Source organism: Pinus tabuliformis, chromosome 9 (assembly GCF_031772625.1).
Source record: "Pinus tabuliformis cultivar Carrire ecotype Pingquan chromosome 9, CPIR1, whole genome shotgun sequence".
NCBI classification, from domain to species: domain Eukaryota; kingdom Viridiplantae; phylum Streptophyta; class Pinopsida; order Pinales; family Pinaceae; genus Pinus; species Pinus tabuliformis.
This window is the reverse complement of record NC_142307.1, coordinates 962,924,984-962,942,202: the sequence shown is the minus strand read 5'-3', so window position 1 is coordinate 962,942,202 and position 17,219 is coordinate 962,924,984.

Here is a 17,219-nt window from a genome sequence, read left to right as displayed (position 1 = left end):
TATGATACAGATCTGAAACATCTTGTGCACCCTTGGATACAATGTTGGATCAGGATCATGAGACCTGAAATGACTTTTCATTGTATGATCTGATAATGGATAGCCTAGATCTGAGTGTTGACACATGTTTTATCCTTTAAATGCTATGATCTAGACATATTTGAAGTCTTGAAAAGCTGCGAAGTTATAAGTCATTATTTGTAGATCTATACCTAGTTTTGCCTTGGTGAAGGCACGTATACACGCGGATTCAACACTTCCAAGTAGCGTATGCAGAGGAAGGGCTTTTTTTTTTCAGAAATGATTGATCTTTCTAATTAGCGTTGTTTTTTACTGTTGTTTGTCAATGATGTCTTCATTAGATCTGAAGTTAAACTGATTGTATAAGGAGATTGAGTCTGACTGATTGATTGATTGAGTAAGAAGGGTGATCTTTGCTGCTATCTTTTTAGAACTCTGTAATATGATAATAGATCTTCAGAATGTCTTTGGTTAGTACAGTTTTTGGTTTAGAAGTTTTATGATTCAATATCTTTAAAGGTATATGCAAGTTGGGTTACAGAAAATAGTGTATACACACACACTATCCTCATTGAAGTAGCGTATACATTTTGACATATGATTTTTGAGGTTGCAGTTGGTTCTGGTTGTTGATGTAGTGTTCTGGGTTCATCTCTGTGTTTAGGTGACAATGATATTAATGTTTAGATTGATTGATTATGTTTTGCTTCAGAGTTGATGGGTTTCAGTGATTAGTTGATGTAGTTGTGTTTGATGGTTGTATTGCAGTGGTGATTGATTTTGAGCTTCAATGTTACTGATGGGTCCAGTCTGAAAATTTGATGCAACGTGGCCTACATATTGTGTTGATGTGTACCAGGAGTATCCAGTCTAAAAATTTATGAAACGTGGTCCCTGGAGAATGAGTGAATGTGGCAACCTTCTGTAGGTCGGTGCCTACATACTACTAATCATATCGGCTAGTACAAGAGCTAGGAGGTTGGAGCTCCCTTCCAGTAGAAGCTGGAAAACGAGTGAAGGTTGTAGCCTTCAACCGGTGGATTCCTGCTTATTGGAAAGAGTCTGCACCGGTAAAAAACTTGTAAACACTTTTAATAATAAGAAGATTGAAGACTGAGACGACAATGACGATGGTTTTTTCCCACATTGGGTTTCCAACTAAAAAATCTTGGTGTTCACGTGTGTTGCTTATCTGTTTTGATTTATTCTATTCTTACTACATCTGTTTACTACTTAGTAAATGCATCACACTCTGATTTAAGTTCAACAGACAATCAATTAGTTGTTTTTCTAGTTTATTATATATACGTTGGTTCCTTTCATTACGGTTTTGTACATATGCTGCTTCGTTTCTGTAAAATCCTGTATTCAGTTTGAAAAAGAAAATTATTATTGTGAAATATTAAATACGGATTCAACCCCCCTAACTCAATATTTTCCCAACACATATAGAATATAAATTGTTGATTTTTATAGCCACAGATCCCCCTAAACATGTCATGTATGTTCCTGATCACTGTTACTTCATCAGATGCAATTTCAATAATATACACATAACCAAAAGTATATCAAAACAACATAGGGAATCATTATCAAGATACACATGCATAGCTCCCCCTGAGATCTTACACCACTGATTCTGTGAATCTGATAATCATCACATGTTTTTTATGAGGCTATGTACCTCACATTTTCTTTTGCAGTCACTGTTAGAAGAATGCATTAAGAAAAAAATATGGCATTGGGGACCATCTTCTTTTACTCTAAATCTAAAGAAGAAGAGGAACTATAACTCTTATTTCTACCTAAATTTTTCTTTACTAGAACATATAAATTGTCCACATTTTTGAATCCTCTTGTTATAACCTTTCTAGTGTCTTCTTCTATAACTTTTCATTTAGTTAATGTAAACACAATTATATGCCTTTCATCATCTATTTGACCTACACTTAGAATATTTTTCTTTATCGCTTGAACCAATAGTGCATCAACTACTTTTGTATATTTATCATGTTTGGATCTACCTTTTCATAGAACTTTTTCTACAACATAATTTCCAAGAATAAATTTAACATCCTTTTTTATTGAGACGCAAACTTGTTCTTATCTCCAGACATGTGATGAGAGAATCCATTATCTATGTACCATTCATCTTCATCTTCAAATGAACATAGAGCAAGGACACATTTAACTTCTTCTTCCTTTTTCTTATTATGAGAAGTATTGGTGGACCCATCTTTCTCAGGTCTTATGATAACAATATTTTTGTTTGGTTGCTTGTCTTGGAGGAAATCAACTTGTTTCTTTTGATAATTCATGGACTTTTTCCTAGGTTCTTTTTCTACATGCCCAAATGTACTATAAATATAACATCTTACATGATGAGAAAAGGGAGCAAAGGAATCATAAAATTTGTGTTTCACATTCCTTCTATTGCAATCAATGGCTTTGTGACCAAATATGTTGCAAGCAAAACAATATCCCTTAAATAAAATTGAGTACCTAGGAGTTGGTGATCTTCCTGTGAATATTTTATGCAATTGGATGCAAAGTGTCCAAATTTGTGATAAATAAAACATTCAACATCATTGTCCAGAGGAGAGGACCGATTGATACTTCTATAGTTAAAAGCAAATGATTTCTTTTGAAAATCCACTTTCCTTGGTTGTTGGTCTGGGTGACTTCTTATCTCTTTATCGAGAATTCAAAATTTTTCATTGTTAACCTCATAATTTATTGCACAAGATTGTGATCTAGATTCTCCTTTTACAGTTTCATGAAAACTAATACTAGATTTAATGGAGGGAGACCTTTGACTGCTAAGAAGATTGTTCAATATCTTTGAGGTATCTTGAAATATCAATTTCTTATCCTTTTCTAGCTAACTTACCTTCTAAGATACCTACCTCAAACTTTTTCTCACCTCTAGTATTTTCCAATTGAGTTCTCAACTCAATGATCACTTTCTCAAGCCCATTTTCTTGTTGTTCAAATACTTGAAGAATCTACTCATATTGTTTGTTTGATTTTTCAAAATCAGATTTGAGAGAGATTATTTATGCTTCAACTCCTTCATAGTAAATGATTATTTATTTAAGCTCCTTGATTGTTGGATCCTATTCATTTAATTTATTTCTCAATGATGCTACTTCATCCTCCATTTTTTGACGTTGATCTTCCTTTTCCTTATATTGCTTCCTCATTCCTTCTTCAATTTTGGTTCCTTCTTCCAACTGATTCTTTAACCAGATAATCTCTTCTTTCTAAGTATTGAGGGTCTTTTGAAGTGCATTATATTAGATATCATTTTTTGGGATTTAACTGTGTTAAGAAAGCCATTCTTCTATGACCATTTCCATGAGAGGTAGTCTTAACTGACTAATTTCTCATGACTTTTGAATAGTCCACTTTGCACTCATTGCATCGGGTGATGCTCACATGGATGAAGAATTTGGATTGAAACTAGTGAAATGATTCATTGATTTCACTAGTTTCAATCCCAATTCTTCACCCCTGTGAGCATCACCCAATGTAATGAGTGCTAAGTGGACTATTCAAAAGTCATGAGAAATTAGTCAGTTACGACTACCTATCATGGGAATGGTGATAGATGAATATATTTCTTAACACAATTGAATCCCAGAAAATGATATCTAATCTCTTCTTTGTAGGTACAGTCCCTTTCATCAAATAGTTGTAGTAACTTTTTATGATTTGTATTCTCATATGTGAGCCTTTTAATCTCTACATCTAGGGCCATTATTTTTTAATCTGATTTTACTGCATAATTACTATCTTCACTTTTACCCAAGAGGTAAATATCAATTGATTCATTATCATCATCACTACATAATATGGATGTGAAATCATTAGTACAACGATTATTACATCCACAATTAAGACAAGAATCAATACCTGGTAATTCCTCATCACTATATTCATTATCTTCTTCATTCTTGATCAACAGAAAGTGAGGTGTTCTTGTAGCTAAATATTTGCTGACATCTTGTTCCATATGGATATTTGTGGCCACTCGTCTATTCCACTTGGACCCCCACCAATGTCTCTTTCATTTTTTCAGTTTCCTTGATTGTAGCATAGTTTACTATTTTTGGCAATTTTTTGGGTCCGGAACTTTCGAAGCCATTTTGAGGTACTAAATGATGATTTTTGGGAAAACCAGGAAATCATGAATCTTTGATTATTGATGTTTGCATTCAAAAGTTGTAGTCCCCGCATAGATATTTCTAACAAGGTATTTTGCACGTCAAATGGAGATTGTATCCCAAAGTTATGAGCCCGGGAAGTTGATGTGCCAATTTACCCAAACAAGGCCCATAGTTTTGGTTCTTCATCTCCTAGGGTTATATTTTTGGATGTTTAGGGTTTTCCATTGTTTCTAAATAATAAATAGGCCTTAGAACCTCATTGTAATGTAGTTTAGAGGCATGAAGCCGCCACATCTCTCCTCAGAGATAAGCTACCATCGCCCGAGCTAGTTTTATTTCCTTTCTATTTCTAAGAATATTTCAGTACTTTATATTAATGAAATGAAGTGTTATTTCTGTTGCATCTCTATATTTATGGTTATATTTGTAATTTTTTGCGTTCCTTTTTAAGTTTGGATAAGTGGTATCAGATTGGTCTGTTCTTTCTCTATTTTTCTTTGCATGTCCCCAACAAGATTAGGATATAAGGAATTAGGGCTCGAACTGGTCGAACCTTTGCAAGACTAGCCTCGCAAATCCCGATGGCCTCCCATGGTAGAAGAGAAGAAAGATGAGGGGGCAGGAGATCCTTTCAAAATCTTGCTCGAAGAAGCCCTCGAGCAACATAGGAATGAGATGATGGACAACTTTACCCAAATTCTTCAACAGCTACCCAAAGGCGACACATCTCCTTCCAACAACTACTCTAGAAGTGCCACACCCTTAAGGTACAAGTTAACTTTAACATCTGCATATTTTATGGTCAGATAGATGTGGACACCATAGATGAATGGTTAAATCTACTAGAAGGATATTTTTATGCTAATGATTTTTCCATTCGGGAAAAGAATACTTTTGCACTTCTCAAATCCGCCCCCCACGTCAAGGACTGGTGGGAAACCTACTGTGAGGAGAAGGAAGAAACTACACCCTCAGTATTTTTAGCCACACCCACTTCGAATTCATTCTAGGATGCCATCAAGGAACAGTATTACCCTGTTGAGAGCTATGAGGATAAATACATAAAGTGGACCACGCTACGGCAGGGAAGGGACCAAGAAGTGTCGAAGTTTACCAATGTTTTTCATACCCTTCGCATGAAGTTGGGTATCAAGTAGATCGATTCACATTTGGTACTCAAGTACCGTGGCTTGCTACACAAGTACATCCAGGATGAGATGGAGTTCCTGGACATCTCCTCACTTGGCATGACATATCAATACACTGTCAAGATTGAGCAGAAATTTAAACAGAAGAAGCGAGACTTTGGATCTACGAATCTAAATCAAGGGAAAGGCACACCCAAATCAATGAGAAAAGGAAAAATCCAAGGCGGGGAAACCCAAGAAAACCCGCCGAGACTAAAAGAAAATAAAAATTCCGCCAAGACAAAGAAGGACATGGGAAAATGGTGTGAGTTCCATAAGAGCTCCACTCACAACACGAGTGAGTATCGGGCCAAGCAGTCACTAGTGGTCGAGATGAAGGCTTCCAATCAGGTGCATGTTCCAACTCTGAGTGAGAACCTGACAAGGGGAATGAAAAAGGGAAGAAGATCATTGACGCGGATCCTAGTGCCACCGTGGCCATCGCCAAGATCTAGAAGAATGAGCCTGAAGATCTAGAGGAGGGGGAATTCCTTTTCCACTCACAAATGTGGGTGAAGGGTTCTCCCCTACAGTTCATTGCAAACGATGAAAGCCAAAAGAACCCCATTTCAGTAGAGGTCATGAAGCAGCTGGGCCTACTCACTACAACATATCCGTAGTTATACACCATCTGGTGGCTTCACCAAGGACAAGATCTCCATGTCATCCAGCAGTGTCGTCTTCCCTACAACATCAAGCCCTTCACGGATGAGGTATTGTGTGATGTTGCCCCTATTGAATTTTGTGTTGTATTATTAGGACAACCATACTTGTGGAAGTGGCATGTTGTATATGAGTCTCGACCTCAATCTATGATTATTACTTTGGGCAATAAGTTGTACAGGATACCGGAGGTAGCCTCGCCTACTACCATCTCTTTCCTCAATGCAAAGTAATGCAGTAAGATCATTTGACAAACCAAGATTTTTTTTTCCTTATGATTCACCCTCAGGGAAAGAAGAATATTGTGGAAAAAACTTCGAGATAGGGCTACTCCTTACAGAAGCATCAGGTGGACAAGGTCGTGGAGTAGTATAGGGACATTTTCTCCTCACCTACGGGGATGCCTCTCCACTGTCAGGTCAAGGAATGCATTGATATAATCCCGGTTGTGCCACTACCCAATGGACCGATCTATTGACGCTTTGTTCTGGAGAAAGATGAGATCAAGAGGCAGATTTAGGAGTTTTTGCAGAAAAGGAACATTAGGCCAAGCTCATCACCCTGTGGGAGCTCAATTATATTGGTACAGAAGAAGGATGGAACCTAGAGACTCTATATTGACTATCGGGAACTAAACAAGATCACTATACGGAATAGGTACCCAATCCCACGGATTGATGACCTTCTGGACCAGCTCAAGGGGGGAAATATTTCAGTAAGATCAATTTGAAGTCTAGTTATCACTAGGTTCCTACCAAATCCTCTGATTTGTGGAAGACTACCTTCAAATCCAAGGAGGGGAGGGCCTTTTCGATTGGTTGGTCATGCCTTTCGAGTTGACGAATGCCCCCACAAGCTTCATGAGATTGATGGAAAACATCTTGAAACCATTCACCAATGAATTCATGGTGGTGTATCTATATGAAATCTTGATCTTCAGCCAGATTTGGGAAGTGCACCTCCACCATATTCGATAGGTCCTCCAAACCTTGTGACAACACAAGCTGTGTGCCAATTTGGAGAAATGCACTTTTAGCATGACCCAGGTTGAATATCTAGGGTACATCATTGATGAGTAGGGTGTGCATGTGGACCCAGCCAAGATACAATTCATTTGGGATTAGCCAACCCCAACCACTCTAATAGAGCTCTGCAGCTTTCTGGATCTTGCCAATTTCTACCACAGGTTCATGTTGGGGTTCTATCATGTCACTTGGCCTTTAACTCGAGTCACCAAGGGCAGAGTGAAAGAAAATTTATTTTGGTTTGAAACCAAATAGAAGGAATTTGTCGAGTTGAAGCATCACCTCTTCTCTACAAAAGTGGTCACATTACCAGACCTACAAAAACCATTTAAGATTGAGACAGATGCCTCTGACTATGATATTGGTGCAGTTCTTACTCAGTAGGGGCATCCAATGGCTTACCATAGTGAGATACTTTCAAACACATTCCAAAAGTATCCCACCTATGAAAAAGAAATGTATTCCATTATGAAAGCATGCCATCATTGGAAGAATTACATTCTATGGAAAGAAACGGTCATCCACACAGACTAACAGCCCTTGCAACTCATACATACACAAGGGAAGTTGCAGAACGATCGCCATCAGAAATGGTCCACATACCTGACACAATTCCATTTGAAAATTAAGTACAAGAAGGGTAGTACCAATAATGATGTATCCTACCTCAGATGACCATCAGTCATGGCACTGATCAGTGTGCTCGACTCTTGTGGGAACGCCACTTCAGGGTGGCCACATCTTTACAAGAACGATCTAGAATTCAACAGCGCATACCAGACACTCCTAGAAGGTAAGAAAGTCCCAAATTTTCACCTCCAGGATTCATTGTTATGCCACTTGGGACACATCTGTGTTCCTTCAAGCGAGCATGCCAAGAGTATTTGGAAGGAACACTACAGTCAATTTGCTAGATATTTCAAAGTAAATAAAAGAGTGGCAGTAATGCAGAAGTATTTTTATTAGCTGAACCTTTGTCAGGATTGTGGAGCGATAAAAAGGTGTCTTTTGAACTCCTAATTACCTTCACATTAATTATCAACCCAGGGACGACTTTTTATTTCAAGAGTGTACTCAGTCTGAGGCGGCTATTTACTCAAGAGTAATGTTTTGTAGTATAGTGCTTAAAAGCTACAAAAGTAAATTGCTGCATGTCTATAACTTAACTACTTCAAAAGGCTAAATCACACCAAGCATTGCATCAGTCGAAGGTTCGGTAGCAATAACCCATCCTTTTCATAACTGATGAGAACAAATCCGAGGTCTGGGAGCTAGGTAGCAAATGCTGGGGCTCACTACAGCCTGAGATCGTCCTTGATGAATATAAATGAAACAGCAAGTAAAGAAAATAACGATGAAATAGAACAGCACATCGGCCAAGGGTTTGGTGGCAATAACCTATCCCTTTCATAACTGATGGGAGCAGATCAGAGGTCTGGGAGCCAAATAGCAGAAGCTGACACTCACTACAGCCCGAGTCTGTCCTTAAGAAATGGCAAGTAAATGAAACAACAAATCAACAATCTTGAAATAGACCAGCAATTGAAATGGAATAGCAATGCTAAAATACTAGAATTAAACAACAATCTTAAATGGAACTGAATAGCAAAACTAAATAATTAGAAAGACACAACAACTATAAATGTAATTGAATTAGCAACCTATCAGCATGAACATTAATCGCAGTTATTGAAGCAACAGCAATCGTAGTTGTAATTGAATAGTAACTTAATTGAACAGCCATTGCAATTATAAATGAGCAGCAATTAAATGAACCATAGTCTTAATTAGATAGCGCAGCATTAGATCAGAATTACCAACAGGACATTTCAAGTTATAATTAATAATTCTATCACTGACACAATCCAATTATGATTTCAACAAAATGTTCATAAACAAAAGATTACTGAACAAAAAATTTAAAGAAATGAAAAGGAAATCAAACCATCACACGAAAGCAATTGTAAAGATATGATACACAGCAGCAGCGTACTCCACCAGAGGTTGGGCCCTTAGCCGCCAGCGGATGCTGCTGGGTTACTTCAGAATGAGAAGAATGAACAGCAACTCCCAAATCATTTATTAATCAACCAATTGTGGAATCATTACAACAGCAAAAGCTTGAGAATTACAGCCTGCAACAATCCCTATCCTATCATGAATAATCCACCATCATTCTTCATCATTTTTCCATCATTTTTCATCTCCCCAAATCATCCCATAAATCCCCCCATCTCTGATCTCTGTTTTCATTTAAATAAAGAGAGATCAGAGAGCAGTTACAATCAAGATAAGTACAACATGATTTCTATTACAAAATTAGATTGTTTCCAACCAATTGATAAACAAGAGATATATTTCCACCCAGCTTTCAACAAGAGCAAGACGAATTTGGCTTTGCAACTGAGATTTGGAGGACGGCCGCAACAACAAATCTGAGAAAATCGTGCTCAAAGAACTCTATGTTTCTCTCAGTACAAGCCGAATTTGGGCAAACCGTTCTTTATAAAGTTAATTGGGTCCGTTCTGGACAAAACCCATGTTCCAGATTTTCCAGATTCTGCTTCATTTGCTCAGAATCTCAACCGCAAAACCGTCACTTCTTATTCCAGCAAATTTCTGAGTTGGCACTTTTAATGATCAAGTCTTCAATCTGGAAATTATCTTGGAGGCTAAAAATGGTGAATAATGTTACAACTGATTTATTAAAACTATCATTGATAAAATCATGCATAATCATCAATTTATTAGAAATAAAGGAGAATAAATAATATTCATCCATAAGAGCATAAATCATTTATAAAATGGATTTAAATGATAAATTATAATAGATGATATAATAGAGAAGAGTAAAAATGGATGAAATAAGTGTTACAAAGTGGTCGTATTCATGGCCGAACATACCCCCACACTCAATATGTTGCATGTCCTCATGCAACGAAAACTGAATATATTGCATGTCTTCATGCAACCCAAAGACAAAAACCCATGTGTTAACCAAGCGATAAAAAATATGTTCATCTCAGCTCATGAAATGGATAGAACAAATGAATTCTTCCTTAATTAATGAATATTCACTTTTAGTAATCTTGATGAAGGCATAACAATTTTTACATTGACATTCAATTATATGTATATATGAAGTTGCAACAAAATATGATATAAGTAACAGCAAACTTCATTAACCATTTTCTCAAAAACTACAAACCAGCTTTTGTTGAAATTTGGCAAGTAAATTTATAATATATGAATGCCTTTATGATCCAAAAATCGGATTGTTTTGATGCACAGATCATGAGATATAAACAAAATGGCTGTAGGTGAGAGTGCATGATTTCCGAAATTTTATGAACCAATTTATCTTGAATTTATCTAGGTATGTGTATTTTAATAGTATGTCTGTGTTTCCTAGAGATCACAAGAATTGAGTTCATAGTTTTTAAAAATATTATGTAAATCATTTTCCACACTGAAATTGTATGCCTTAAATGAGAAAGAAAATAGAAAACATCCATCATGCGTAGCAATTCCTCCCCCTCTTTGAAAAATTAGCATGCCCTCATGCGATGCTAGAAAACAAATAGAGGTGGTTCATACTATCTGTTGAATTCTATGCTTGGTGTAAAACAACATGGAATAAGAGAAGTGTTGAGAATGAATAAGAATAGCAATGGATGATAAAGAATATGAATGACGTGGTCATAAGAAAGAAATGAAGGAACACTCCCCCACACTCGGAAATGATATGTTGCTGAAAAAGAGGAAGTGGTAAAGATGTGAAATGAAGGATGATAAATAATGCTCAAAATGGATTTTCATTAAATTCTCCTAAATTCGTAATAAATTAGAAAATTATGCTATTTTACCTCGAGTTTTACCTCCAAAAAGAAAAATGTGAAATGACATATATGGATTGGCAGTTGTTGAAGCTGAGTGGGTACGGAAAGTGATGCAAAAGGTGGAATCTAGGTAAGCACACCATGTCTGAAGAATTGTTCACGTTCGCGAGCCTCTTCTGTTAAGTGCAATAGTGTGGTCATGCTACGAATAGAATTCTGCCCATACTTGTTGTTCTCCTGTAAACAAAGCACTATTTTGCATACAATGTTCTTGAATCCATAGTGTTAGCTTTGAATAGCAACAGATAAGATGCATGCAAAATTTCAATTAGAAAAACTCATGTATACATGCAATACTAATATGTTGTCAAATCAACAAGGTATGGCAAAGTGCAGTAATCATATTGCATGCAATCCCATAATGCATACATTCCCCCCTCCAATTGGAAAATGGGTTCCATAACCATAAAGCATATGAAAGGGGTGGTGTTGACGGCAAGGCAATGGAATGAACAATATATCAGTAAATGAAGCAGAGTACACTTATCAATGATAGGACGGTGAAAGTTATGGTTATATTGAGAGCAAAGTGTGTAAAGATAGTCATGAATAAGAGATAGGACGCTTTGGATTGATGATAGTTTATGCAAAATGAAAAAGGACAACAATATGCTAAAAAGATGCTTTGCTAACGGTATTCTAGCTGAAAATGATGTGATTGGTCGGAAAACAATTTCTCATGCGTAAAGGTTCAAAACAGGGGGAAAAAGTTAAGGAAATAACTTCTCTGATAAAAAGAAAAAATAAGAAAAGGGTATTATAGTAATAATTGACGATAAGATATCACTTCAATACCATAAGCAGAGCCGCTGCTGCCAGCAGGCGTCCATAGCCTCGGCAAGGTTGCTTTTTAACACATATGAGCCAGGATCCTCAATTTATAAATGGAGAGTTACAGTGCTATTCTACAGAAGGGATCAGTGTGCTGGCGTGGTAACCAGATAATCACACTGCCATTCACTGGGATGTAGAAAAAGTGATCAAGCCGACCCGTGATGAGACCTCCTGTTCCAAGGATAATTTGGCTATCCAATGGATCATAACCCTGGTGTGGTGGCCATAATGGGAATGTCACTTTGTTACAACCTTATGAACATGGTAGGCTGGCTCGTAATGAGACCCCCTATCCTCCATCTGCGAACAAAATTTTGTTGTTATTACATATTTCTATGATAAAAAGAGGGAGGCTCAGTACTCCTTAAGAGTAGAGATGGTGGAAGAAGTTGAACATGTCAATAGAAAAATATACCCATAATCTTATTTATTATAGACAGAGAAGATTATAACCAGGAAGGGTGGAACCAGCATGGTATTAAGATGATCAATCAATATCATGTTCAATAGAAAACAATGCAGTAAAGTAGTATATAAATAATTGTCGCTTTTGAAAATAAGCTATCATCAAGGAGTTGTCCTGTTAAAGATCATAACGTGAATGATATTAACTTTGCTTCAAAAGGATCCATAATTCTTGTCCTCATAAAAGTAGTGTACTTCATGCCATAAAAGGGAATCAGTAAAATGTGGTTGAGATGAATTAGGAATAATTCCACAAGAGGAAGGAAAGGGTTGCTCTCAAAAATATTCCCAAAGTGTTGCTCTTTTGAATCAACAGCAAAAACACTCAAAAAAGTGTTATTCCTTGTAGGGAACAACAAAGGAAATGCACACAAAAAAAGCAAAAATACACACCAAAAAGTGTGAAAATGGAAATGTCATTCCTTTGGAAAAAGGAACAGCAAAAACTAAAAGTGTTGTTCCTTTAGAAAAGGAACAGCAAAAACGCAAGTGCTGTTCCTTTGGAAAAGGAACAGCAAAAATGAAAAGTGTCGTTCCTTTGGAAAAGGAACAGCAAAAACACAAGTGTCGTTCCTTTGGAAAAGGAACAGCAAAAATGAAAAGTGCAGAAGTGTTGTTCCATTCGAAAAGGAACAACGAAACGTGAAAGTGCAAAAGTGTTGTTCCATTTAGAAAGGAACAGCAAAACGTGAAAGTGCAGAAGTGTTGTTTCATTCGAAAAGGAACAACGAAACGTGAAAGTGCAAAAGTGTTGTTCCATTCAGAAAGGAACAGCAAAACGTGAAAGTGCAGAAGTGTTGTTCCATTCAGAAAGGAACAGCAAAACGTGAAAGTGCAGAAGTGTTGTTCTATTCAGAAAGGAACAACGAAACGTGAAAGTGCAAAAGTGTTGTTCCATTCAGAAAGGAACAACGAAACGTGAAAGTGTAGAAGTGTTGTTCCATTTAGAAAGGAACAACAAAACGTGAAAGTGCAGAAGTGTTGTTCCATTCAGAAAGGAACAGAAAAAATGAAAAGTGCAGAAGTGTTGTTCCATTCGAAAAGGAACAACGAAACGTGAAAGTGCAAAAGTGTTGTTCCATTCAGAAAGGAACAGCAAAACGTGAAAGTGCAGAAGTGTTGTTCCATTCAGAAAGGAACAACAAAACATGAAAGTGCAGAAGTGTTGTTCCATTCAGAAAGGAACAGCAAAAATGAAAAGCGCAGAAGTGTTGTTCCATTCGAAAAGGAACAACGAAACGTGAAAGTGCAAAAGTGTTGTTCCATTCAGAAAGGAACAGCAAAACGTGAAAGTGCAGAAGTGTTGTTCCATTCAGAAAGGAACAACAAAACGTGAAAGTGCAGAAGTGTTGTTCCATTCAGAAAGGAACAGCGAAACATGAAAGTGCAAAAGTGTTGTTCCATTCAGAAAGGAACAGCAAAATGGACAATCATAAAATGCAAACATGCAAAAAGAAAAAAAACAAATTAGTTGTTCACGGCATTAATGCTGAGGATGAGTTACACTTTGAATGAAGCAACACCTGAAACACAAAATATAAGAGAAATTAGAAAAGAAACAACAAAAAACAATATGTAAATAAATAAATTAAGTTACAACAGCTATGATGTTCTGTAAAAAAAATGATCTCTTTGAAAAATGTTTTGGCAATAGTGACAAGACATGAATCTTCAAATGGAAATCAATTCTTCATTTCTTCTATTATGAATCCGTTGGGTAATGAGTTGGATGAAATTCCTTTGTTTTGTTTAAAATTTCTTTCAAAAATCACTCGTCCATAAATTGACCTTCTTTATTTTCCCAAGACCTGCAAAAAACGAGTATCTACCTACAATAAAACATTAAATCATGGAGAAAGAGAGGTGCGCGGGCTCCCCTAATCTAAGAATTATGTAAAAAAACTAACAAGTAGTTACTCTGTAGAACAAATCCACAGAGAAAATAACAAAGTAAAATTTATTTTTTACCTGCGGGAGAGCAGTGGCCAATCATACTAACCAACAGTGTTTTAATCACAACTTCTTTGTTTTTCGTCGAAATTGAGTGATTCCAAAGCTAAATGAGAGCTAATTCAAAGGTTTATATCCAGTAGAAACAGGTTTTAAATATTCAATGATATGATATGTCAATTTTAGTTAGAACAACCTGCATAATAGAGTCATTGCCGATTACCCGGCTTAGACCAACAGTTGATATTTCAAGCGTAACTTTTTCGTTTGATGTCAGATTCGAATTATTCAAATTGGAAAGGAAAATAGATTCATTTATTTATCTCCAATAGAAACATTTTTTGAATACAAGAAGAATTGATAGGTCAAATACTTTAAGGAACAGCTGGAAAGACAAAGTTTTAAGAGTGCTGATTTACGATAGACAGTCCGTATTTTGATCCTAAATTCCCCATACGATATCGAAAATGAGTGATTCCAATTGCATTGTAAACTAGATTCATAGGGGAATCTACCATAGAAACATGTTTTAAAAATTCATTCATTTAGGCCTCCAAAAACTGACTGTCCCAACTCTGTTCCTGAGCTGCCCGCTAGACATCCGGTCAATGTTTTGGCTCTAACTTTTTCGTTTCAAATACAAATTGAGTGGTTCAAATTGGATTAGAAGGTAGACATCAAGGGATACTAAGGTAGAAATAGGTTTTAAAAATATTCCCTTTTGGTCCCTAAAAACATGACTGTCCCGACTATTTTTGCAGAAATTCCATCAAGCCCACAAGCCAAAAAAATATGATATTCAAGCATTTTTTCAAATTGGTGATAAAAGTGAATATGAGTGTTTGTAGAGCTATTATTTCCATTATAATTCATCTACATACACAAATGAATTAAAAAATTATCACCAATGTTGATTTGCATAGCATGTTGCAACAAAAACACTAGTTTTACATGGAAAAACAAAATGCATTTATTTATTCCCTTATTTATTTTATTTTCTACACTAACCTATTTTGATTTGAAAAATGAATATGACTACGTATATGAGTACTTCCAGTGGAGCCATTTTCGAAATAAGGCTTCATGTATACACATACCCAAGTTTGAAAAATGCATGTTAATGGATATTAGAGTATGAGAAGCCAACTTCCCTTCAAAAAATGGTATCAAAAATTGTTGAAGCACAGAGTGATGTTGCAAACAAATGATGGAGTGAAACCAATGTTCAATGTATCCGTTACTTTCTTGATTTCTCATATCCATCAGATCATGAAGTTCTTGAGCTTTTAAAATAGCTTGTTGATACATACTATAAGAAACCTCATTTTCTTTCATAGCTTCTACAATTTTTGAATTTGAAACATTCTGAATCTCATTATAAGTTTTCTCTAATGGCGCATGTGAGATAGAATGGGTGGGAATGGTGGGTAAATTTGGCAGTTCAACATTGTAAGCATGTTGTACTGGCTTATTATGGTGAGGGTGTGGAATTAATTGAGCAGGAAAATGTGTAAGGAATGGAGCATTGTGATGATGTGGTTGATTGGGTTGAGTGGATGATTTTGGTATGCAAGCAGGATGTTGTGGAAAAGCTGATGAAAAATATGGAGAATATGTTTGTGCTACAAGATGAGGGAGAGTAGTCATGCCATCATAAGATGAGCCATGCCCAACTTGTAAACAAGATTGGTGGTTATATTGAAATTGACATGGCTGCCCTAACACATTAGTATTCCATAATGGATTATGCAAGTAAGAGAATGAAGAGGAAGTGTTTTGAACCATACCTGTAGGCCATGATTTCCATGGTTTTGACTTTGTTGCATCTTCCTCATCTCTTCGATGTGCTACTTCCATCCTAGATAAGGAAGAACAACTATCTATGGACTGCTCCTTTCGGTCATGAGTGGAAAACACTTCATCAAATTCTTGATTTTTCCGAACCTGCAAAGCATCCAATTTTGAACTTAGAGAGCTAATAAAATCAACTTTAAAATTTTCAAATAAAGTATTGATTTCTGCTCTTATGTCTCCTATTCTTGTAGCAGATTTGGAAAAGAAAGAACAAACATCTCTAGAATTCTTACCAGCCTTGGAGATTCCTCTTGAATACCTTATGCACAATTCACAAACATCATCATATGATAACTAAAAAACATCGCCTTTTCCTATCAGGTTTAAGAGTTCTAAAAATTCATCTTTGATTCCTCTAAGAAGGAGTGTTTTTAAGATCTCTTTTTCCAAATGCTTGTGCTTTGATTTTTGAAGTTTATAATGAAATCGATCTACATAATCCTCCAAACTTTCGTCTTCCCCTTGTATCATACCGAAAATATCTTCATTGGATTTGCAATAGTCTTGGTACTTCTTCAAGAATATGTTCTTCATGTCCTCCCATGTTTGGATGCAATTCCCACCTAGGCTCATGAACCATCGGAGAGCTGCTCCTTTTAGAGTAAGAGGAAACACTTTCAATCTTTGATCATTAGTACAATAATCATATCCTCTACAAAGTATTTCGAACTCAAATAAGAATGTATCTGGATCTTCATTTGTCAAGCCATGAAAATTTGGTAGAGACAATGGGGGAATTATGTGCATTTGTGTCACTCCTCCTAGATCTTTGATAGGAAATTCAAAAGTAAAAATGTGATCCATTTCTTACCATAATAGAAGATGTTCTTCATGTGTTTCTTCGAGGCCCCTTCTTCAAATGTTCCTGTCAATCGGTTAGTGAAATGGGTGGTGCTTACATCACCACTTGAGAGAAATCATGAGATTTGTTTTTCAAAATTTCTATTTTTTTCTTTTAATTCATTCACACAAAAATTCAAACATCTATTTCTACCCAACAAAGCAACAACAAATCTGTTAGGAAAGTGGACAGTGGAGCAGGGCTTTTACATGCTCCGCACGCAGGTTCTTACCTTCTGTTTTTAAGATCCAACTCTTCCCTAGCACGCACTCATCAGATTCACACTACTCTTTAGAAATGGCTACACTCTC